This window comes from Macaca nemestrina, chromosome 1 (assembly GCF_043159975.1).
Source record: "Macaca nemestrina isolate mMacNem1 chromosome 1, mMacNem.hap1, whole genome shotgun sequence".
NCBI classification, from domain to species: domain Eukaryota; kingdom Metazoa; phylum Chordata; class Mammalia; order Primates; family Cercopithecidae; genus Macaca; species Macaca nemestrina.
This window is the reverse complement of record NC_092125.1, coordinates 228,117,953-228,142,963: the sequence shown is the minus strand read 5'-3', so window position 1 is coordinate 228,142,963 and position 25,011 is coordinate 228,117,953. Positions and strand designations below refer to the sequence as shown.

The window sequence follows — 25,011 nt, the reverse complement described above, 5'->3', positions numbered from 1 at the left end:
TTTGTGATGGTTGAAAGCTCCGGCGAGAAGGGCTTTGCGGGGGTTTCTGTAATTCTTGGGAACATGTGAAGCCCACGTTCTACTGGAATGCCCTGCACTTTTGTGAGCTTCAAATCTGAGACTCTGCTTTCATCCTCCCGTGCATGGCAGGGCGCCTTGTTAGTGTCCAGGCCTCTTGGATTGTGGTTTGGTTCAGGGGTACTGATGGCCCAAGCACTTGCCTGCGGCAGAGGAGGCCAGAGGTTGGTACGGGGCCAGTCCTCGCCACCCTGTGCCTGACCATACAGAGTCCGTCACCTGTCTGTGCCCTGCCTGTGCCCCATCTGCACCGTGTCTGCACCCTGCCTGTGCCCTGTCTGTGCCCCGTGTGCGCCCCATCTGCACTCTGCCTGCATCCCATCCATATCCTGCCTGTGCCATCTGCACCCGCTCCACACCCTGTCTGTGCCGTCTGTGTCCTGTCTGTGCTCCATCCCCAACCTGCCTGCACCCTGTCTGTGCCCCATCTGTATCCTGCCTGTGCCATGTCTATACCCCTTGTGCGGCCCATCTGCACCCTGCCTGCACCCCATCCATATCCTGCTCTGCCGTCTGCACCCTGTCTGTGCCGTCTGTGCCCCATCTGCATGCTGTCTGTGCCCCATCGGTGCCCCATCTGCACCCTGCCTGCACCCTGTCTGAGCCCCATCTGGGCCCTCTCCATGCCCTACCTGCGCCCTGTCTGTCTAGATAGATCCTGCAGCACCTCCTGCCTCTGCTCAGTCAGCCCCCCGCACCCCCTAGAGGGTATTGCCTTTCCATGGCAATAAGTAGCAGGTAATTTTAGTCACCCAGACCAGGAGGTATTTAGGTGTCACAGACAGAAGGCCCGGAGCCATATTGTCACTTTGCTCCTACAAAGGATATAGGATGCCCAAAACAGGAATTGCAAATCCCAACTCAAAACCTCCCCGTTCTGCAGGGACACAGGGTGCTTTGCTCCTCGAAGGAGTAGTGGACACCTCCTTATTTACATCCTTCCTGCCTAAAAGACAGTGGGGGTGTCCAGGGGACATCAGCCACCCTGCGCTGGGGCACTTCAGAGGCTCCAGGGAGCTGCCATGCTCTCTCTCCACCCCAAAAGATGGGTCTAGGGAGGCCACTGGGGCAGGCGAGCCCGTTTCTGTGAGGAGTGAACCCCACCCCCCACCGTCCTGCTGGTGTGAGTGACAGTTACCAACAGACCCTGAATGGGGGCTTTCCAGAAAAAGAAAAAAAAAATGAGTGATATCTCTGGGAGAAAGGGGCCTGTTTAGATGAAGCCTATAGGCCATTGGGGTCTGAAGTAGCAGCTGGGGATCCCAGTGACGCCAGTGCTGACAGCCCTCTCCCGGGCAGTACTGCAGTGAGACCAGGGCCTGAGGAATGTGACTCGCTCCTCATTAACTCACGAATCAGGAGCCCAGGACAAGGTCACTGCCCTCATTGCCCACATCAGAGCGAGAGGAGATGTATGGTCCAGGGCATCAAGGTACCACTCAGGCCACCACCAAAGCATCAGCAGCTCACCAAAGCGTTGGCAGTGTCCATCTAACATCGTCAGGAAAGGGGGAAGCACTAGACGGCCGTGGCCTCACAGGCAGGGAGAGTGGGGTCCGAAGGTGCAAAGACAGCATGGGGTGTCAGGGCACTGCGGGGAGAGGGACAAGGGAAGGTAAGGAGGGACCTTGGAGGTCAGAACACCTTTCACAGAGGCCTCCTGCTTCCTCTGTGCTGCTGAGCTGGGCCATTCATCTGGCCTGGATGGAGGGAAGCTGACCAGGGTCCCTCTACGACTCTCTCTCTCTCTCCTCTCTCCTCTCTCCTCTCTCCTCTCTCCTGACACACACAGACACACAGAGCCTGTGCCACCCGCCTTCATTCCTTGCCTCACCTGGGGCCGGAAGGTTCTGGCTAAGCCTCTGGGAGCGCCACTGGGAGGGATGCCTAGGAGAGGCTCTCCCCAACCCTCCGGCAACGCAGTAATCGTGGTCACCAGTTGTTGGAGCGGCCTAGCCACCTGCTGGGCTGTATGGGTTCTGAGGGCCTGTCTGGGCCCCGTGGTACACCCATGTAGGTGGGTCTCTTGGGAGCAGTCTGTGTGAGCAGCAGGAGAGGTGGCGCCTCGCCCCAGGTTCTAGAGGAGACAGGATAACACCTGTCCCCAGGCTTGGCGGAATCCCTGGTCTCTAACGCAGCCCGGAACACACAGAGACATGAGCCAGTGTGGGGCACTGTTGCTCACATGGTGGTGGGGCTGGGTCCTGGGCCCCTGGAGCCAGTGGCCTCAGAAAGCCCCTCTAGACTCTCTGAGTCTGTGACACTGTGCAGCCCAGACTCCTCATTTTATAGACAGGGAAACTGAGGATAGAGGACTCATCCTATACAGCCGGTGTCATGGTGCAGCTCTCTGACTGAGGCCCCTCGATGTCCTGTAGTCTCTCCAAGCACGCCCTGCAGTGGTCATGACTGCTGACATCTGTCCCTGCCTAGACTGTGGGCCTCGTGAGGACAGAACATGCCTGCTGTCCCCATCACTTTTGTCCCCTAACTCAGCCTGACTGGTAACGCACTGGCCATGTCATGAGGCCTTGGAACCAAGCCTAGGCTTCCTGCAGGCCAGCAAACATTGTCCCCAGCACCGGCTCCCTGATTTCATCTCCCCTGGCTGTGGCAGGCAGGGAGAAGCCTTCAGAACCAGAGAGGATGAGAGGACTCCTGGCCCAACAGAGGCCAGCTGTGACACCAAGGGGTCCTTCCCCAGGTGTCTTCCCCACCAGGCACAATCCTGCTCTGAACACCCTGAACAACAGGCAGTGCCCAGGGGAGGCCAGAGACAGCCACGGCCTCGGGCCTGGCACTCAGCCAGACCTGGCAGGTCATCCTCCTGCAGCTGAGGATGAGACAAACCAGGTGCCTGCCACGGTAGCTGTGGCCTGAGCTGGCATTGGTGGCTGATGGCCACAGGCTCCCCGATGCCTGTCATCTGTACTGAGGGCTCTGTCCCAGCCCCTGAGCCATACGTGGTGCCCACACTGCCAATGAGGACACAGCTTGTGTTTTTACAGCCGAGGCACTTAATTATGTTGAGGTAAATCCTTTGAACTGCAGAAACCATCCCAGCACGTCCCCATCAGGTGTTCCCAGGTGGCAGGCAGAGAAGGCCAAGGTCCCTCGAGTGGATTTCCAGGGGAGCTGAAGGGCTACAGCCCTGCCAGGACTAAGGGGTGCCGGGAGGGGGCTGGACAGCCGAGAGTGGCTGCCCCACTGCAGGAAGAGGAGGCAGGCACTTCACCCTACTCTGGACTATGCTGACAGCGGTGTCAAGGACTCTACCGTCACCGTCGTCCTTTGAGTTGGCAGCTGCCCTGTGTTGTAGATTTGCTCCGGCACTGGCCCCCTGCTTTGTCCCCCCCGCACATTTGCTTTTAGTCCTCAGCTCCTCCCGTCTCTGTGTCCCGGGTGAGAACAGATCCTAGACCTTGTCTCAGGTCACACAGCTACCAGAGGACAGAGCTAGAACATGACCGCAGCAGACGCCTGATCCTGTGCCCCAGGCGACCCGTTCACCGGGCGGGCGCTCGCCCCTCCTGGGCCACAGTCACCAGGATGCCAGGTAAAGGGAAACCACACGGGGGTGAGACCAGCCCGCAGCCCCAGCAGCCTGGCCCCTGCTGGCTGCATATACTCCAGAGCCTGTGCTACAAGCCCAGGTGGCCGGAGCCTCCTGTAGGATTCCCCATCCCACCCCTGGAACTGGCTTTTCCTGCTTCCCACACACAGACCCTCCCCACCAGAGCAGGGTCATGGGGTCAGAGGCAGGGTCCCTGTGGTGTAGAGCAGGGGTTCCTCCCCACTTGCTCCATCGGCTGCCTTCAGCCCCTGCAGACACAGGGGCGCCCTCCACCTTCTCCACTCTTAGCCCGAGCCCTTCCCCAGCCGGGAACGTTCACTGAGTGGCCACATTATACCCTCCCATTTGTCTATAATTCACTTAAACATTATTTCCTTGGAGATCTGGCAGCTCTTCACTCTTCCGAATCAGGCTATGGGAAACATTTGTGTGCATCTCACTTTATTTCCTCTCTTGAACTATTAGGATAAAGTCGCAGACATAGGATTCCTGGACCCCAAGCTTTGAACCTCTACCACCCAATTTCTTTCCAAAAAAACTAGTAGAATAGTTCATGCCCCAGAACCAGCCACATCTCCTCATAGTAGTTTCACCTCAACCTCACCAGCAATGAGTATTTTCATTTAAAAATGTTCTTGTCTGCTGGTTATGTGATTGCAGAGGCACGGCTGGCCCCAGCTTGTAGTGGTTGCTTCTGCATCTCTTTTTATTCAGTGGGGCCTTTAATGGATGTGGTGGAGTAAAGCTGCCTTTCAAATTGCTGCTGCAGCACTGCCTGGCGAGATATTAATCTTTCATGCCCCATCACGTGGTCATGGGATGGTAATCCTCTTTGAAGCCATTTGTTATTTATTCTTACAGTCCCCCGGAGAACAGGGAGGAGCCCCCAGTGCCTGGATCACAAACTCAAATACAGAGAGGGCTGCAGACATTTCAGCTTCAAGGTTGGAGCAGAGGCAGGACTGGGGCCCGCAGGGGTCCAGACCCCCAGCAAAGAGGTCGCTTCCCACAAAAGATGGTTGTTTTTCTGCTTCTCATAGAACCTGCTCTGGTTAGAGGGTTTTTTTCTTTTTAAGAGACAGGATCTTACTGTGTTACCGAGTCTGGTCTGAAACTCCTGGGCTCAAGTGATCCTCCCGCCTTGGCCTCCCAAGTAGCCGTGCCTGAAGATGTGCATTGCTGCACCCAGCTCGGTTAGACGGTTTTTAAGCCCAGGGGGTGTATATGTTTCCTGGTACCACAAGCAGGGTGGCTTGAAACAGTATTCTCTATTCTCTCATGGATCAGGAAGCCAGAAGGCAAGGTATGGGCAGGTTTGGTTCCCTCTGGAGACCGAGGGAGCGTGTGTTCCAGGCCTCGCTCCTGGTTCCGTAGTGTTCCTTGGCTTGTCAACACACCCCTGAGATTCTGCCCCCATCGCCACATGGCCTTTTCTGTGTCTGTCTCTTTTTATATGGACACTTGTCATTGGATTTAGGGCCCATCCTAATCCAGGATGGCCTCTTCACAGGATTCCCACCTTAATTACACCTGCAAAAACCCTTTTGCCAAATAATTCCACATCGATAGGTACCGGGGATTAGGACTTGGGTGGATCTTTCATGGAACACAGTTCACCCCACACAATAGGTTTCTACCCCCCAAGTCCCACCTCCAGCCCCGTCTCCCTCCAGAGTCTGGCGGTTTCCTCCTCGATGGACAGTTGCTTCCCTCTGCAGAGACTGCACACCAACTGCTGCTGGCTGAGGGGTGAGGGTGGAGTGGGGGATGTAGGAGCTGAGCTGAGGGGTGAGGGTGGAGGTGGGGACGTGGGAGCTGAGCTGACGGCCTTGGAGCACACATGATAGAAAGCCAGCCTGTGGACCTGGAGCTGGCTGAGCATCCCCCCTAACCCCTGTGACTAGGAGTGGGATCCAGCCTGGGTCCCCTCTCTCCCTTCCTGCTGGTGTATTCATAGTTGGAAAGCAGGGCACCCTCCTGGCTCAGAGAGATGGGCTTAGTGGCCCGGGGAGGCACGGAAGCCCAGGTCTGTCTTTTCCCAGTGATCACTGTGAGGATGCAGGGCCCCCACACGGGGAGATGGGGCACAGCCTCCCACTGGGGCAGGTGGGGGTCTCCCTGCCCAGGATGCTGGCCGGAGTTTCCCCTGGCAGGGAACACGGGTGCTGTGAGTGGAGGGAGGTCGCAGGGCTGGCACCCTGGGGCTGTGTTCTAATGTTCTGATCCACCCCACCCTCACCCCTCAGCTCAGCTCCTACATCCCCCACTCTACCCCCATCCGTCAGCTCAGCTCCTACATCCCCTACTCCACCCCCATCCCTCAGCTCAGCTCCATATCCCCCACTCCACCCTCACCCCTCAGCTCAGCTCCTACATCCCCCCACTCCACCCTCACCCCTCAGCTCAGCTCCCACATCCCCCACTCCACCCTTACCCCTCAGCTCAGCTCCTACATCCCCCCACTCCACCCTCACCCCTCAACTCAGCTCCCACATCCCCCACTCCACCCTCACCCCTCAGCTCAGCTCCTACATCCCCCCACTCCACCCTCACCCCTCAGCTCAGCTCCCACATCCCCCACTCCACCCCCACCCCTCAGCTCAGCTCCTACATCCCCCCACTCCACCCCCACCCCTCAGCTCAGCTCCTACATCCCCCACTCCACCCTCACCCCTCAGCTCAGCTCCCACATCCCCCACTCCACCCTCACCCCTCAGCTCAGCTCCCACATCCCCCCACTCCACCCTCACATCTCAGCTCAGCTTCTACATCCCCCACTCCACCCCCACCCCTCAGCTCAGCTCCATATCCCCCCACTCCACCCTCACCCCTCAGCTCAGCTCCTACATCCCCCCACTCCACCCTCACCCCTCAGCTCAGCTCCTACATCCCCCCACTCCACCCCCACCCCTCAGCTCAGCTCCTACATCCCCCACTCCACCCTCACCCCTCAGCTCAGCTCCCACATCCCCCACTCCACCCTCACCCCTCAGCTCAGCTCCCACATCCCCCCACTCCACCCTCACATCTCAGCTCAGCTTCTACATCCCCCACTCCACCCCCACCCCTCAGCTCAGCTCCATATCCCCCCACTCCACCCTCACCCCTCAGCTCAGCTCCTACATCCCCCCACTCCACCCTCACCCCTCAGCTCAGCTCCTACATCCCCCACTCCACCCTCACATCTCAGCTCAGCTCCTACATCCCCCACTCCACCCTCACCCCTCAGCGCTCTGTTAGAAGTGCTGCCTGGCCACATCCCTGCTCTGGGCTCCAAGTTCCCCTGTGCAAATGGAACCAGAATCTTTTCCCACAACTTCTTCCGAGAGCCGTGATTGAAACCCACCTAAAATACAATGATAAGAGCTGTTGTCGAGGGATCAGACAGCAGCCTGTGTAAGATGAGCACCGGGTTCTGGGGATGGACAGTAAACAGTTCGCCTTATTCTGTGCTGGGCACTGTGCTCAGGGGCCCTGGCTGGACTCGGTGTCCAGAGTGTCCCTGCTCATGGCTGGCCGGGAATCAGCGCTTTCTGTCCCTGCGGCAGATGGACCGGCCTCTCCGAGGCTGCCATAGAGACTCGCATCAGCCAGGTGAGCTGGGAGCGCCACCACTCCCCAGACAGTTACTGCCCAGGCCTCCCTGTCCAGTCACAGCATGGGGGACTCACCTCCTGGGTGTGAGTTTGTGCCAGGCTCCAGAGAGGTGGGGACCCCAACCACACCTGGGGACAGGGCCAAGTGGCCAAGAGACCACTTGATTGCCAGTGTGGCCGCCCCATGTAAAGCAACGATCTCTTTGAAATTGCCCATCTGGGAAACACCAGGACACTGGCCTCTCCTTCCTTCTCCCATCCTGGGGTTTAAGCAGTTAAAACCCACCCCCTCTGCCCAGGAAGCCAAGGCAGCAGCTTGGAGCTGGAGCCAGAGCCAGAGCCCCTCCATCCATGGGGAGCTGGGCCTCCTCTGCGCCCCCCGCCATGCTGAATCAGGCTTTGAAACGCAGTCTGCAGTCATCGTCGGGAAGTGGTTCTTGTTGTGGCCCCATCCCCCTGTGTTATTTTCCTACCTTGGCTCACTTAAAATTTCAATCTGGCTCTGAGAGGAGACTCAGCATTTCCTTTATCCCCTTTTACTGTGGATGCTTGGAAAGGAGTGGGAGAAGCTGGGCACCACAGCGTGTGTGCATCACTGTTGCCCGTACCCCCGAGGGAAGGGCTGGCCGGGAGAACCTGGGACCTCCTCTCCCATCCCTGTGCCCGTCCCCCCCTTCAGCCCTCACTGATGAGCCTACCAGATGCAGAGGCTCCTTCTCTCCCTGACACTGCAGCCAGGTAGAGGCAGCTGCAGCCGCTGCCCTGGGAGGGGCTGGAGACGCTGAGGCAGAGGTAGTGGCGGGGTCTGGCTCCCCTCAGCTCAGTGTGGCCTTCAGGTGCTGCCTGGAGCTGTCTGGTTTGACATGGCTCCCTCTGAGGGAGCTGATGAGTGTGGGGGCCAGGAGTACTACCTCATCAGGCATCCCCTCACCAGCACCAATGGGGAGGAGATCCTGGAGCTGGGCGGTTAAGACCCACAGATTGTTTTCTCTGTGTTGCGAAGGGCAGGGCTTGGATTTCATGAGGCAGACGGTGAGCCAAGTCCAGTTCCACTGCACCGGGTCCCCCATGGCAGAAAGGACTTGCCCCGCCCCCCCATCACCCTGACAGTGGCTTTGCGTGCCCCAAGAGCAGCCAGCACCCAAGACAGGCTTCCCTTGTTCCTCTCTTCATCCTTTTTAAGAATCACTCAGAGCCAGGCACAGTGACTCACGCCTGTAATCCCAGCACTTTGGGAGGCCAAGGCGGGCAGATCACCTAAGGTCAGGAGTTCGAGACCAGCCTGGCCAACATGGTGAAACCCCATCTCTACTAAAAATATAAAAATTACCCAGGCATGATGGTGTGTGCCTGTAATCCCAGCTACTCAGGAGGCTGAGGCAGGAGAATCGCTTGAACCCAGGTGGCGTGGTGGAAGTTGCAATGAGCAGAGATCGCACCACTGCACTCTAGTCTGGAGACGGAGCAAGACTCTGTCTCAAAAAAAAAAGGATCACTCAGGACACCAACATGGGCTGAGAAATGCTCCTGGTATCATCCAACCTGCAGCAGATGATGAAAACAAAGCTGCAATCAGGGAAGTGGCCAAGGGAGTGAAGCGCCCAAACCGCCACCCCAGAGCTCTGTCCCAGGCCCGTGGGGTCTCATACTGTGACTCCCTGTGCCATATGTGGAGGGGTCACCTGGGGGACTTGTTTCCGTGGGAACCTCAGGCCTTGGGCCTGAGTGGGGAGATGTCCGAAGCCTCTGGCCTGGGCCCAGGGTGAGGCCCCAGAGCAGCCCCGCCCGTTCCTCTGAGAGCAGCTTCAGTGAAAGCTGTAAAGCGGGGAAATTGGGCACATCCAGGCTGGAAAGAGCAAAGCAAAAGTATCCCTGGGTGCACTGCACCCCACAGTCCAACCCCTCTCCCCCAGGAGCTGCGGGCCACACTCTGAGCCTCTGTTTGAAGTGGGCCCTGACTGGACATTCTCATCTCGGCACATGAGCCAGCGTCACCCGACACCGCTATGCAGCTCTCCAAGTCCCCCTGGCCACCCCACCCTCTGTAGCAGTGCTGGGCCTTACTCTGTACCTATCCCTTAGAGTATCTGCTTTCTAGAGTGGCAGGAAGCCCACCTGGCATGGGGTGGGGCATCCACCTTTGCAGAGTGCGGCCTTTCCCCAGCAGCTCTCTGGGTACATGAGCGGGCAGCAGACCATAAGCAGCCTGGCTAACAGGTGGAGTGGGCCCAGCAGTGTCCGTGTGCGTGTATGTGTGTGCATGTGTGCATATGTGTGTGTATGTGTGTGCATATGTGTGTGCATGCACCGGCACACACACCTTCAGATGCACATCCCCTGTCTAGACCCCATCAAAGCCTCCTGCCAGGACTGGCCTGGAACACACTGTCCAGCCTGGTTCTGTTCTCTCCCTGGCTTCTCTTGATCAACTTCCTGTCATGGGAGGAACTCTGACACACTTCACAAAAGGGTGTAAAATTAGTTTTAAAGGGAAAAAGAACTGCAGCATGACCTGGAATTCACTTTCCGCCCTGCGGTTCCACTGTGAAGCCAACACACCTTCGAGGAGTTGTGGGATGAGGCAGTGAGGCCCTTTGGGGCCCTGTGATTTCTATCAGGAAGTGCTCTCTGGCCGCTGGTGTTCCCTCTCTGTCTGTCTCTCTATGTCTTTGGCAGGTATTTCCGACACTTTAGTCATTGGCCCTTCATCTCATGATTTGGGTCATGTGTGCTATTTCTTTTTTTGTTTTTGTTTTTGTTTTTTTGGTGGTTGTTGTTGTTGTTTTTGAGACAGGGTCTCACTCTGCCGCTCACTCTACACTCTGGAGTGCAGTGGCGCAGTCTCGTCTCACTGCAACCTCCAACTCCCAGGCTCAGGCAGTTCTCCTGCCTCAGCCTCTGGAGTAGCTGGGATTACAGGCATGCGTCACCACACCCAGCTAATTTTTGTATTTTTAGTAGAGAAGGGGTTTGGTCTCAAACTCCTGGCCTCACGTGATCCACCCGCCTCAGCCTACCAAAGTGCTAGGATTACAGGCATGCGCCACTGCGCCCAGTCATATGTGCCATTTCTTAGTTTGCATTTTCTTTTTAGTTAAACTTATTTCTCAAATAAGCTTATTTTAAACTGAAACTTGATGTCCCTGCAATAAAGAACCAGCATTACTTGTCATCAATAAAAGGTAACCGGAGGCAGGCATGGTGGCTCATACCTATAGTCCCAGCTGCTTGCAAGGTCAAGGCAGGAGGATCACTTGAACCCGAGAGTTCAAGTTCAACCTGGGCAACATAGCAAGACCTCCATCCCTTAAAAAAATAAAAAGTAACTGGAGAAATAAGTGGATCGATATTAACTTCAAGGCATGTCTCAAGTGTGGTCAGGGATGCACAGCACAGGCCATGCTCTGAACATCCCTGGATGAGCCGCAGCTGTGTCTGGGGACTGAAGGGAGTGCCCCCAGCCCCTCCCTGCTCCGGTCACCCCCAGTTCCTTTAGTTCACAACCCTCCATGTTGTCAAGGGCTGAGGAGTCACTGCTCAGGTGAACACAGGAGATGGGGAAGCCCAGGGTGGGGCGTGCCGCCCCACCTTCCCGTCGGCTGGATGGGCGGGGGGTCTTTCCTGGGAAGACAGGTGCCCGGGAGCTGGGCTGACCCTCGAGTGTTGAGGGTTTAAACTAGAAAGCTATGAGGACACTCTTCCCCAGAAATTGTCGTGGAAGTGGCGACCTAGTGGCAGGAGGTGCATGGAGAGTCCTGGCTCTGCAGGCGAGTGACCTGCCCCAGCTCTTTGCTCCTTAGAATTGTGTGACTTTAGCCACATCATTTAGAAGACGCGGATGATAGAGGTGGTAGAAATGGAAAGTGCAGCTCTCTCCCTGCTGTTGCCCACCACCAGGATGACCGCTACAAACAGTGTGGGTGACCCGCTCAGACCTGGGACTCAACCACATGTTGGCGCCTGAGGCAGGTGAAGTCCCCAGCAGATGGGGAGATGCAGCATTGCTCTGAGGGAGCAGCAGCAGTGAGGACAGGAGCTTCCACATGCAGAGGAACAGGAGGGAAACAGGCAGGCAGGTGTGCCCAAAGCCAGGTGTGCGGGAGAGAGGCAGGCAACTGTGCCCAAGGCCACGTGTTCGAGAGGAGAGGCAGGCAGGTGTGCCCAGGGCCAGGTGTGCAGGAGAGAGGCAAGCAGGTTTACCCAGGGCCAGGTGTGCAGGATGAGAGGCAGGCAGATGTGCAGGGGCAGAGAGGGGATCAAGGGATGGAAAGGTAGACAGGAGAGGCTGTGAATGACTCTGGATGCCAAGCTGAGGCACTTGGATGCCGTGCTAACAGCCCTGGGCCTCCACGAAGGGCTTTTGAGAAGAGCATGGCATGAAAAGATCTGCTGTTGAAAAATAGAAATGGGGCTCTGGTGGCAGGTGGACAACCATGGTCCACACAGGAGCTTCCAAGGCAAGTGGCGGAAGTGGGCGAGAGAGGGAGTGTTCCAGGGATATCCATGTGAACAGAACCAACACCTGGAGCCCAGGGCAGGGAGGGTGGGCTGAAGGGGCACCTGTGGAGCCCTTGCTTGTGGAGGTGAGAACTGCAGCTTGGAGAGGAGCAGAATTGCCCCAGAGAGTTGCTAGGGGAAGATTCCCAGAGAAGCTGAAAGCAGCAGTGCTGAAAGGAAAATGAGCTGGCCTAGGATAGTGGAGGTGGAGGTGATGAAGGCAGAGGGGGCATAAGCCATGGTGGTGGTGGAGGTGATGAAGGTGGAAGTGAAGGTAGAAGTAGTGGTGGAGGTGGAGGTGGTGGATGGAGATGTTGAAAGTAGAGATGATGGTGGAGGTGATGAAGGTGGAGGTGAAGGTGGTGGTGGAGGCGATGAAGGTAGAGGTGAAGGTGATGAAGGTGGAGTTGGTGGTGGTGGAGGTGATGAAGGTGGAGGTGGAGGTGGTGGTGGAGGTGGAGGTGGTGCAGGTGATGAAGGTAGAGATGGAGGTGATAAAGGTGGAGTTGGTGGTGGTGGAGGTGATGAAGGTGGAGTTGGTGGTGGTGGAGGTGATGAAGGTGGAGGTGGTGGAGGTGGAGGTGATTAAGGTGGAGGTGATGGGTGAAGGTGGTGGTGGAGGTGATGAAGGTGGAGGTGGTGGAGGTGGAGGTGATTAAGGTGGAGGTGATGGGTGAAGGTGGTGGTGGAGGTGATTAACCAGAGGTTATGGTGGAGGTGGTGGGGGGAGGAGGAGGTGATGGTGGTAGAGGTAGAGATGATCGAGATGGAGGGGCAGAGATCATGGTAGAGGTGGAGGTGACAGCAGTGGTGGCAGTGAGCCGTGTGTGGGCGCTAACCTATGCACACATGCCCATGAGATGCCTGGCTCTGCACGCACACCCTGTGAGCCGGGCATCATCCCGGTTGGGGATACAAGCCTGGGCCTGTGCAGACTGCCCTCTCCCACTGTGGACCCCCTTGGAGGAGGCTGCTGCGGCTGCAGGACGCCCTCTGTCACCCTAGGAGGAGCAGCGGAACATGACCTCCCGTCGCTCCACTTCCCAGCGCTCTGCTTGTCTTCAGCCTCACGCTGGCGTCTGTGTTATCTATAAGCAGAAAGCTGCTTGTTCAGAGCGGGCTGGGACAGCTTCGTGCATTCATCAAAGGCGTGCTGGGCACCGGTGAGGTGTCAGTTCCTGTTCCAGGCATGAGGGATTCAGCAGGAAACGAGACAGACCCACCCCCTGCCCTCAGTGTCCAGCTGAGGCCAGTCAGGTGAACAGTCGCACAGGCTGGGGTGGACGCTTGGCAGAGGACACGCTTGTGACACTCAGAGCTCTCTGGGGCAGCCTCTCCGAAGAGGTGACATTTGAGCAGGAACCCCAAGGAAGAGCATCCCAGGTAGAGGGACCTGAGTCGGAAGAGGCCCTGGGCACGAAAGAAGCAACCACTCAAGCCAGGGCTGGGGAGGAGCCCCTGTCGGAGGACAGCACCAGCCTCCCCACTCGGTTGCCTGACCAGCATCTGAGGCCAGATACAGCCACGGCTGGCTCCAGGGCTCCCTGACACCATGGCACTCACAACTCCCCCATTTCAGAAACTGACCACACACCTCCAGAAACCCAGGAGCCACCTGCACCCCTGTCTTCCGCCTACACCCCGCATCTGTCCACAGACCCTGCAGTCTCAGCCTCTTGGATTGCCAGCCGGCTCCGTCTCCCCAGCCTTGCCCAGGTGGCCCCAGCTCACACCTGCATTGCCCTGGAGACTTCTGACGACACCGCCTGCTGCTGCCCGGGGCCCCCCACGTGCAGTCGGTTCTCAGTGATCTTGAGAAGCACCGCTCAGCTCACCCTAGGAGGAGGCCTTTGGCCACTCCAGTGTTTGTCTCTGGACTTCTCTGCTGGCCGCAGAACAAGACTGTGCTTTAGAAGGTGGACTCCCAGAACTGCCACTCACCAGGTGACCAAGGCAGGCCAGCTTTACCTCTCCAAGCCTCAGTTTTCTCAGCTGTCATTTGTGCCTAAAAAATAGTACTAATCTCATAGGATTATGGGGCAAAAAATACGCAGAATGAATGCATCAGAAAGCCCTTATCCCGAGGCCTCATTCAGACTGCCCTGGGTCGGCAGCAGCTCTGACACCACTGCCCACACATTAATACAGCTGAGGGCTGCTACTCAGGTGGGTGTCCTTCTCTTGCACCCACTGTACTCGGAGGGCACTTCCCGGATGTCCCTGGACCCCCGCCATCCAATTCCATCTTCAGCGTAGGGCTTGGTGTCCGGAAGAATGAGACCCACATCCAGGAGTAGGCCAGTTTCACGTGAGGCTCAGGGCTGAAGCCAGAGGCCATGCAGCACCGCGTCGGACAGTGCTTATCTGTGCTAATCATGAAGTAACACAAGGGAGGTTTAAAAATACTACGCTTATTTCATTTCAGTGCAGGAGGGAGAAAGAACACACAGTCTGTATGAGCAACTCAAATCAAAAATAAATGAGGCAAAAGAGTCACCAAAAATAGTGTGGCATTAGAGGCAGCAGTCTGCGTGGCTCGGCCAGCTGTCCTCAGCTCTCTGCCGGCAAGCAGCACCACAGAGGGCTGCGAGGATGCCTTGATGGTGTTTACTGCGGAGAAGATTAACCTGATGCTTGCGATCTGATGAGAAGTCACAATTACCAGCAGGGAAGGTAGCACAGAGGGGACACACAGGGCACCCAAAGGCGCCTGGCATCCTCTCCTCCTCGCCTGTCACCCTCGCCAGGCAGTGAGGTCAGAGGCTAGGCTAGCAGGCAGCATGGGAACCACTTGGCCAGAAAGTTTCCTGTTTGACCTGAAGGAGTTCCCCTTTCCAGACTCAAGAGTGTCCCCACAGAAGGGCAGGGTTGTGGCTTGGGCCCATGTGGGGCTCCAGCCCACTGAGGAACAGAACAGCATGTGCTGTGCACAGCATGAGGAGTTGCACTTTTGCCTTAATTTTATTACAGACGGGGTCACCTTCCTTTTTTTTTTTGAGATGCAGTCTCACTCTGTCACCCAGGCTGGAGTGCAATGGCGTGATCTCAGCACACCACAACTTCCACCTCCCAGGTTCAAGTGATTCTCCTGCCTCAGCCTCCCAAGTAGCCAGGACTACCGGCACCTGCCACCACGCCCAGCTAATTTTTGTATTTTTAGTACAGACAGCGTTTCACCATGTTGGCCAGGCTGGTCTCAAACTCCTGACCTCTGGTGGTCTGCCCACCTCGGCCTCCCAAAGTGCTGAGATTACAGGCACGAGCCCCCGTACCTGGCTTCACCTTCCTTTTTTAATGTGTCAGAGGTCTGCAAATTGTGGCCCAGGGGCCAGATCAGGCCCACCTTTTGTTTTTGTGAATAAGGTTTTATTGGAACACAGCTACGCCCTTTCATTTACGTATTTGCTGCATTTGCCCCCAGAGTTGAGTAATTGTAACCGAGATGGACTGGCCCGAAATGCCTAAAATATTTATTGTCTGTCCCATTACTGCAAAAGTTTGCCCTTCCCTGCCATAGCTGCTTAAGCACCCTGGGGAGGCGTCCTGTCCACTGAAGAAAGCTCCAGTGTCCATGGGGCTTTGGTCAGTGTTGGTTTTGCTATGCTAATGTTGATTTGGAGCTTTAGAGATTTTTGGTTGATTGATTGGTTGGTTGGTTTTTTGGGGGTTTTTTTGAGACAGGATCTCGATCCATCACCCAGGCTGGAATGCAGTGGTGCAATCATGGCCCAGTGCAGCCTCCACCTCCCCAGACTCAAGTGATCCTCCCACCTCAGCCTCCCAAGTAGCTGAGACCATAGGCATGCGCCACCATGCACAGCTAATTTTTGTATTTTTTTTTGTAGAGACGGGGTTTTACCATGTTGCCCAGACTGGTCTGGAACTCCTGGGCTCAGTCTGCCCACCTCGGCCTCCCAAAGTGTTAGGATTGCAGGTGTGAGCCATCACATCCAGCCCCTAGAGATGTTTTTATTTAAAAAAGAAAGGCAATTCTGCAATAATGAGGTTTCTCTGATGCAAGGAACAGCTTTTGTCCAGAGACATTTAGTCACTCAATGAGCCTCAAACCCCACCGTGAAGGAAAGCACTACATTCCAGCCACCAGCACCCACCTGCCGCCCCCTGACAGCTTCAGCTTTCAGAGCGAAGGAGGCTTCCCACAGAAGGCCAGGTCCCCCTGGCCACCCTGCTGGGCCACCCTCCAACATCTCCGAGTGAGGGGTGTGTGGGACTCCACAGGCCAGGGCTCGGGGAGGACCTCGCTCCTGGCGGGTCCTTTCCTGGGATGCACTAACGTCCCTTGGCTCTCCTCCAGCTTCCATGAATCACAATGAAGCTATTTAAACCTGGGGCTGTGAGAATGTGTCAATGTGTCCACCCCCTTGAGACCACAGGGCTTTCAAGACAGAGCATCCTTTCAATAGACTGTGGAGCCAAGTACTGAATCTGATGAGGCATTTTCACCAGGCCTGTGTGAAACACTTAAAAATTGTGCATAACATGTAACTGGACAGGTATCTACCAGAAAACAGTGCAAGGAGCTTTTAAGCCATGAGGTTTGCTTCTGTGGGAAGGCTTTGGGGTGCTGCTCACACGCGGCGTGACTCAGGTGGGGCAGACAGTAGACAGTGGCGGTGACACTGCAGTGACGCTGCAGAGTGTGGACACTAACACATCCCACTGGACTTCTGCGTGAGCCCCCAGACAGGAGCTTGACCAGCGTCAACTGGACTTCCTGCATCTGATCCTCTCCCAGAGTGAGGTTTTGAACAGGGATGGGCAGAATGCCACAAATCACACCGCTGCTGAAATAGGTCTGCCTTCTGGGTACCGGTTATGAAAGCTGGTTTGTGTGTCACATCCCTAGGACAGGAGGTTATGGTCTCACAACAGGAAAACCCAGCAGAATCCCAGGGTGCGCTGGAAAGTCAACAAACCGCCTAAAACTCACCCACAAAATACTGTGACCAGGAGTATGCATGGAGACAGTGCCGAGCTCCGTACAGGCCGTCTCACTTCAGTGAGACCCCTCCCACCGCCAACCAAGAGAGAGGAAAAATCCTAGACTCAGGCCCACAAGGACGGGCGTATGGGGCCGGGGACGCGGGGTGCGTAGGGCAGAGGCATGGATCCTGCAAGGTTGTGTGCAAAGCAGAATGGAGGAGCACAGGTGTCTGGAGGGCAAGCATGGCTTTCTTATTTAGCTTTTTTTGAGATGAGGTCTCACTCTGTCTCCCAGGCTGGAGTGCAGTGGCATGATCTTGGCTCACTGCAACCTCAGGCTCAGGCCATCCTCCCATCTCAGCCTCCCAAGTTGCTGGGACAACAGGTGCACATCACCATACCTAGCTTTTTTTTTTTTTTTCCTCTTATTTTTAGTAGAGATGGGGTTTCAGTATGTTGCTGGGCTAGTCTAGAATTCCAGGGCTCAAGAGATTCGCCCACCAGCCATGGGTGGCTCACACCTGTAATTCCAGCACTTTGGGAGGCCAACGCAGGCAGATCACTTGAGGTCAGGAGTTCAAGACCATCTTGGCCAACATAGTGAAACCCTGTTGTAAAAATACAAAAATTAGCTGGGCATGGTGGCAGGTGCCTGTAATCCCAGCTACTCGAGAGACTGAGGCTGGAGAATTGCTTGAACCTGGGAGGTGGAGGTTGCAGTGAGCCAAGATCGTGCCACTGCACTGCAGGCTGGATGTCAGAGCAAGACTCTGTCTCAAAAAAAAAAAAAACTTGGCCTCCCAAAGTGCTGGGATTACAGGCATGAGCCACTATGCCCAGCCAGGCGTGGCTTGAAAAGCTGTATCCCTGGAGGAGATGTTGTCCTGGAGCAGGGTTCAGCAAAATTTTTATTTTATTTTATTTTATTTTGAGACAAGATCTCGCTCTGTTGCCTAGGTGGGAGTGCAATAGTGCAATCATAGGTGACTGCAGACTTGACCTGCCAGGCTCAAGCAGTCTTCCCACGTGAACCTCCCAGGTAGTTGGTACTACAGGCGCACACCTGTGATCCCATAGCCGTAAACCACACCTAGCTAATTTTTTTGTAATTTTGTAGAGAAGATGTCTCACTGTGTTGCCCAGGCTGGTTTGAACTCCTGAGCTCAAGCAATCCTCCCACCACAGCCTCCCAATCTCAAAGTGCTGGGATTACAAGCACGAGCCACTGCACCCAGCCAGGCAAATGTTTTCATAGAGGACCAGATAGTCGATGTTTTCAGCTTGCAGGAAATTCAGTCTCTATTGCAACTACTCAGGTCTGCCGTAGTAGCGTGAAAGCAGCCATGGGCAATATGTAAATAGGTGCTGTGTACTGAATGTTTCTGTCTCCCAAGATTGATAGCTGCAGCCCTAATCCTCAATGTGATGGCATTAAAAGGTGGGGCCTGGGAGGTGATAAGGTTTAGATAAGCTTGGGTCTTGCTCTGTTGCCCAGGCTGGAGTACAGTGGCATGATCATGGCTCACTGCAGCCTGGACCTCCTGGGCTCAAGCAATCCTCCAACCTCAGCATCCGAAGTAGCTGGGACCACAGGTATGCACCACGACACCCAGCTAATTTTTTTGTCATTTTGGGGTAGAGGGCTCATGACAGCACTAGTGCCTTGGTAAGAAGAGGAAAAGGCCAGAGCTCCCTCCCTACTCTGTGTGGAACAGCAGGAAGGAATTCTGTCTACAAGGCAAGAGAGAGCCCTCACCCAGAACCCTATCAGCCAGGACCCTGATGTTGGATTTACCAGCCTCTAGCACTGTGAGACAGAAATGTCTGTTGTTTAAGCCCCCCAGGTTGTGATATTTCGTTATGGCAGCCCCAAGCTCACTAAGATAACAAGATAGCTTGGCTGCATGCCAATAAAACTTTATTTATGGATGCTGAGATTGGAACTTTATATAAATTTTGTGTGTTATGAAATGTTATTCTTCTTTTGGTTTTCTTTCATTTAAAACTGTAAAAATTTGACTTGGCACAGTGGTTCACACCTGTAATCCCAGCACTTTGGGAGGCTGAGGCAAGAGGACAGTGTAAGGCCAGGAATCTGAGACCAGCCTGGACAACATAGCAAGACTCTGTCTCTACAGAAAAATTTTAAAATTAGCCGGGGGTGGTGGCACACACATATAGTTCCAGCTACTTGGGAGGCTGAGGCAGACAGATCACTTGAGCCCGGGAGTTCAAGGCTACAGTGAGCTGTGATCGTGCCACTGCACTCCAGCCTGGGCAACAGAGCAAGTGCCCTTCTCAAAAAAAAAAAAAATTGAATGAATTAAATAAAACTATAAAAACTATTCTTAGCTCAAATCTGCACAAACACAGGTGACAGGCTGACGCAGCAGTTTGCCAACCCCTGTCCTAGAGCAAGGAGGGAAGCCGTCACGCTGCGCCCTCTGCTGGCCAGCCGGCGTGCAATGCTGCTCAGGTTCTGGGTGCCTCCGTCATTTTAGGAAGGATGTGGCAAACAGAAACGCCATTAAAAGAGGGTGGCAGGGTGCTGATGTTCCAGAGAGAAACTGCTGAATGATGACTAATTAGGGCTCTCGAGTTGGGCACTGGAGCACCGGACTTCCTGCTCTCCAAAGCCCAGCTTGGCGGCCTTGACCTCAGCATCTTCAATGGTACAGCACCGCCCCAAGGCCGACCTATAATGTTTGGCGAGGGTCCAGTGTCGCAGCCTGTGCATGGCACGCGTTGCACAGCGTCAGCCAAAATTACATTGATGGGCTTAAGTCAGAAACCTTGTGTGGAAGGAGGGAAAGAAGCAAGGTTTGCTCACAAGAACAAAGGGCCCGGTTGTAGATGGGGTGAACTACAGCGGCTGTCCTCAGATGCTCCAGGTATTGTTCTAGACAATGGGACTCACTTCATTGTCAATCTTGAGAGGGCAGAGCAAGCCCAGCAGGTGAAAGTGATGAGGAAGCTGGTTTCCAATCAACATGCAAAGAATCATGTTGTTATTTCAGTTGTCCCCAGTGGGATGATCTACCTAGAGTTTCCCACAGGTGGAGGCAGGGAGACCCATAATGTGGGGGTCTTGCGGAGGGGGTCGTGCATCCCCCGGAGCCCTGCACCTGGGGTCCCGTCTCCACATGCTTGGAGGTTTCACGACGTGTGACCCTAGTTATCTTGGGGGATGTGCCCCCTCCCCACAGTCCTGGCCCAGAGGAATGAAGTTGCATCAAAGCAGATTGATTCAGTAGTTGATCCTTATGTTGTAGAAATAACTAGAAGCTAGAAGGAGAACCACTGTGAGGTCCCCATTAAGCTGGATGAGAGTTTTGGTGGTCCCCAGACAGGGCTGGCTCGGGATTTCATTCTGTGTTCAGGACCACCTGCTGCAGTACAGTCTCCCACCTCAGCCTCTCAGACTGCCACCTCCTGCCCCCGATCCGGCCTAAGATGTCCCCAGCACCACCCCTGCTGAAAACAGAAGCAGGCCTAGATACTCTGCCTCTTCCATGACAAGAACGCACCAGGATTGCGTCCCTTTCCAAGCAGAACTTTCCCAAAGCCCCACCCTCCAGGACTCGGGTTACAGACCGCCACAGGCCACCCCAACTGGAAGAAAATTCAGGAAATATAGGGGTCATGGGTAACAGCTGGGCCAGCCGGCAACCGTATCTACCACATTTTTTAAATTTTTATTTTTATTATTTATTTATTTTTGAGAATCTCGCTCTGTCACCCAGGCTGGAGTATGATGGTGTAATCTTGGCTCACTGCAACCTCTGCCTCCTGGGTTCAAGTGATTCTCCTGGTCAGCCTCATGAGTAGATGGGATTACAAGGGCCCACCACCATGCCTGGGTAATTTTTGTGTAGAGATGGGGTTTCACCATGTTGACCAGGTTGGTCTCGAACTCCTGACCTCAGGTGATCCGCCCGCCTCGGCCTGTAAGGCCGCCATGCCCAGTCTAAAATTTTTCTTTTCTTTTCTTTTCTTTTCTTTTTTTTGAGAAGGAGTCTCGCTCTGTTGCCCAGGCTGGAGTGCAGTGGCACATCTCAGCTGACTGCAAGCTCTGCCTCCCAGGTTCACGCCATTCTCCTGCCTCAGCCTCCTGAGTAGCTGGGACTACAGGCGCCTGCCACCACGCCCGGCTAAGTTTTTGTATTTTTAGTAGAGCCGGGGTTTCACCATGTTAGCCAGGATGGTCTCGATCTCCTGACCTCGTGATCCGCCCGCCTCAGCCTCCCAAAGTGCTGGGATTACAGGTGTGAGCCACCACGCCCAGCCTAAAATTTTTATTTTCATATATATTTTTTGAGATAGGGTCTCATTCTGTCACCCAGCTGAAGTACAGTGGCACAATCACAGCTCACTGCAGCCTCGACCTTCCAGGCTCAAGCCATCCTCCTGCCTCAGCCTCTCAAGTAGCCTGGACTACAGGTGCACACCACAATGCCCAGCTAATTTTTTTGTTTTATTTTTTGTAGAGACAGGGTTTCTCCATGTTGCCCAGGCTGGTCTTAAATTCCTGGGCTCGAGCGATCCACCCACCATAGGCCAAATTGCTGAGAGTACAGGTGTGAGCCACCATGTGCCATGTTTATTGATCCATCTTAAGTATTTGACTTAAACGCATACACCCAAATGTGGAGCCGCTGTTGACTCCATGATGCAGAAGTTTCTTTTTCTTTTTTCCCAGTTTTTTCTATTGTGGTAAAAGTACATGTAAAATGTGCCATCTTAACCACTTTTAAGTGTACAGTTTAGTGGTATTAAGTATACAATGGTATTGAGGGTATGGTTCAGTGGTATTGAGTGTATAGTTTGATGATACTGAGTGTACAGTTCAGTGGTATTGAGTGTACAGTTCAGTGGTATTGAGGGTACAGCTCAGTGGTATTGAGTGTGTAGTTCAGTGGTGTTGAGGGTATAGTTCAGTGGTATTGAGGGTATGGTTCAGTGGTATTGAGGGTATAGTTCAGTGGTATTGAGGGTACAGTTCAGTGGTATTGAGTGTGTAGTTCAGTGGTATTGAGTGTACGCCTCAGTGGTATTGAGTGTATGGCTCAGTGGTATTGAGTGTACAGTTCATTGGTATTGAGTGTAGAGTTCAGTGGTATTAAGTACATTCATAATATATGCACTACCATTACCACCATCCATCTCCAGAGCCTTTTAATTCTCCCAAATGGAAATTCTGTCCCATTAAACTGGAACTCCCCATTTCCCCTCCCCTGTGTCTGCGGACCACCATTCTACTTTCTGTCTCTATGTGCATGACTACTCTAGGGACCTCAGATGATTGGAATTGTACAGTATTTGTCATTTTGTGACTGGCTTATTTTACCTAGCAGAATGGTCTCGAGACTCATCCATGTTGTACCGTATGTCAGCATTTCCTTCCTTTGTATGACTGAGGGATGTTCCATTGCATTGCATGTGTGTGCCACATTTTGCTTATCTCTCTCTCTTTTTTTTTAGACAGGGTCTCGCTCTGTCACCCAGGCTGGAGTGCAGTGGCACAATCTTGGCTCACTGCAACCCCTGCCTCCTGGGTTCAAGTGATTGTCATGCCTCAGCCTCCTGAGCAGCTGGGATTACAGGTGCCTGCCATGACACCCAGCTAATTTTGTATTTTTAGTAGAGACGGGGTTTCGCCATGTTGGCCAGGCTGGTCTCGAACTCCTGACCTCAGGTGATCTGCCCGCGTCAGCCTCCCAAAGTGCTAGGATTACAGGCGTGAGCCACCATGTTCAGCCTTTGCATATCTTTTTATCCGTCGGTGGACATGGGTTGTTTCCATGTTTTAGCTATTGCAAATCATGCTGCTATGAACACATGGGTACAAATATCCCTTTGAGACCCTGTTTGCAATTATTTAGGATATATCCCCAGAAGTGGGACTGCTAGATCATATAGTGATTTGATTTTTAGTTTTAAAAGAACAACCATACTGTTTTCCATAGTGGCTGTACCATTTTACATTCCCACCAACAGTGCACAGGGTCCCCATTTCTCCACATCTTGCCAACCCTTATTATTCTGGGCTTTTTTATAGCAGCCATCCTAATGGCTGGGAGGTAGTAGTATCTCATTGTGGTTTTGATTTGCATTTCTCTAATGGTTACTGATGTTGAGCATCTTTTAATATGTTTATTAGCCATTTGTGTCTTGTCTTTGGAGAAGTATCTATTCAAGTCCTTTGCCATTTTTGTAATTGGGCTGTTTGGTTTTTTGTTGAATTTTGTTCTCTATGTATTCTGGATATTGATTCCTTATCAGATACGTGATTTGCAAGTATTTTCACTCACTCTGGGTTGCCTTATTACTGTTGATAGTACCTTGTATTTTTATTTATCTATCTATTTATTTATAGAGCTGGATCTTGTTATGTTGCCCAGGCTGGAGTCCAGTGGCATGATCATAGCTCACTGTAACCTCAAAGTCCTGGGCTGAAGGGATCCTCCCACCTCAGCCTCCTAAATTGATGCGACCACTGGCATGCACCACCATGCCTAATATATATATATATATATATATATATTTTTTTTTTTTTTGAGATGGAAAGTGTCACTCTTGTTGCCCAGGCTGGAGTGCAATGGCACAATCTAGGCTCACTGCAACCTCTGCCTCCTGGGTTCAAGTGATTCTCATGCCCATGCCTCAGCCTCTTGAGTAGCTGGGATTACAGGTGCCCACCACCACGCCCAGCTAATTTTTGTATTTTTAGTAGAGGCAGGTTTTCACCATGTTGGTCAGGCTGGTCTCGAACTCCTGACCTCAGGTGATCCACCCACCTCGGCCTCCCGACTTTCTGGCATTACAGGCATGAGACACCACGCCCAGCCGCATGGCGAATTTTTAAATTTTGTGTTAGAGATTGGGTCTCACTGTGTTGCCCAGACTGGTCTCAAACTCCTGACCTCAAGCAGTCCTTCCACCTTGGCCTCCAGCTCCAGGTGTGAGCCACCACACCCAGCCAATAGTGTCTTTTAAATGAAGTATCTCTAACTGCCACTCAGCATTTACCAGTCACCTGCCTTCCTGGTCCAAAGAAACTTTTTAAAAAAAGAGTTGGCGGCCGGGCGCGGTGGCTCAAGCCTGTAATCCCAGCACTTTGGGAGGCCGAGACAGGCGGATCACGAGGTCAGGAGATCGAGACCATCCTGGCTAACACGGTGAAACCCCGTCTCTACTGAAAAATACAAAAAAAAAAAAACCTAGCCGGGCGAGGTGGCAGGCGCCTGTAGTCCCAGCTACTCGGGAGGCTGAGGCAGGAGAATGGCGTGAACCCGGGAGGCGGAGCTTGCAGTGAGCCGAGATCCGGTCACTGCACTCCAACCTGGGCCACAGCGCAAGACTCCGTCTCAAAAAAAAAAAAAAAAAAAGAGTTGGCAAGTATCTGAAAATACAATTTGTTTTTAAGAGCCAGGAATGAAGCTGAGGTTTGAGGGCTGGTTCACTGTGTCTGAAACTGCAGAGCAGCCAGTGAGGTTACCTTCACAGCTTCCAACTTTTACCTTTGCTTGTGAGATTGAGCATCAGCTGAATCTGTGGTCTGTGATAGCCATGAATACAGTCTGTGTTTGGAGACCCACAGAGTCAGGGCAACATCTCCGTGCTGAGGGCCAGGAAGATAACGGCTGTTCTCTGGCTCCGGGAGGCAGTAGAGGTCCCCTGTCCAGAGCCAGAGGTCCATGGGGGGCTCCAGGGCGGGAGGTCAAGGTACGTGTGAGGAAAGAACCCCGATTTGGAGCTGGACACACCGAGACTGTGGTTCCAGCTTTGCCACTAATTTCACCAAGCGACCTTGGATGTTCTTTAATATTCTTGGGCCTCGATTTCCCCATCTGTAAAAACCATGTCGCGGCCAGGGCTGGGGGCAAGGTCCAGAGCTGGCTCAACATGGGTCACTGTCCCCCACCTCTCCCTCATGGCGCCTCTCTCTTTGTTTTTCATTTTCCCATTTGTTCGCCTTCCTCCTTCTCCCTTCTCCCTCCTGTTTATCTCTCAGCACCTCTGCTTTCTTTCTGAGCACCCAAACTGTTTTATTTTCCCTTCCTTTTCCTCTTTCTACCTCCCCTAACCACGGCTTTATCTTTATCCTGCCGGGAACACACAGCAGCTCCCCTGGTGTAGGCTTCAGAGCTGTGTGCCCACGCCAGGAAAGGAGGTGCCAGCCTCCCTCCTGGAATCACACGGGGGTGGCCTGGGACCAGGGACTCAACACAGTGCAGGTGGCCGGCACCACGAGAGATGGCACGTTCCACCCAAGTCCTCCCTTTGCCTGGCACCCCGAAGAGCTTGGGTTGTCCCCAGAGT

General features: G+C 54.0%; 1 protein-coding gene across 5 annotated transcripts in view; it reads left to right on the top strand.

Moving 5' to 3' along the window:
• LOC105479780 (potassium voltage-gated channel subfamily A regulatory beta subunit 2) overlaps positions 1-25,011 on the top strand; it is a 109,729-nt gene that overhangs the window by 6,867 nt on the left and 77,851 nt on the right. The window lies entirely within an intron of this gene.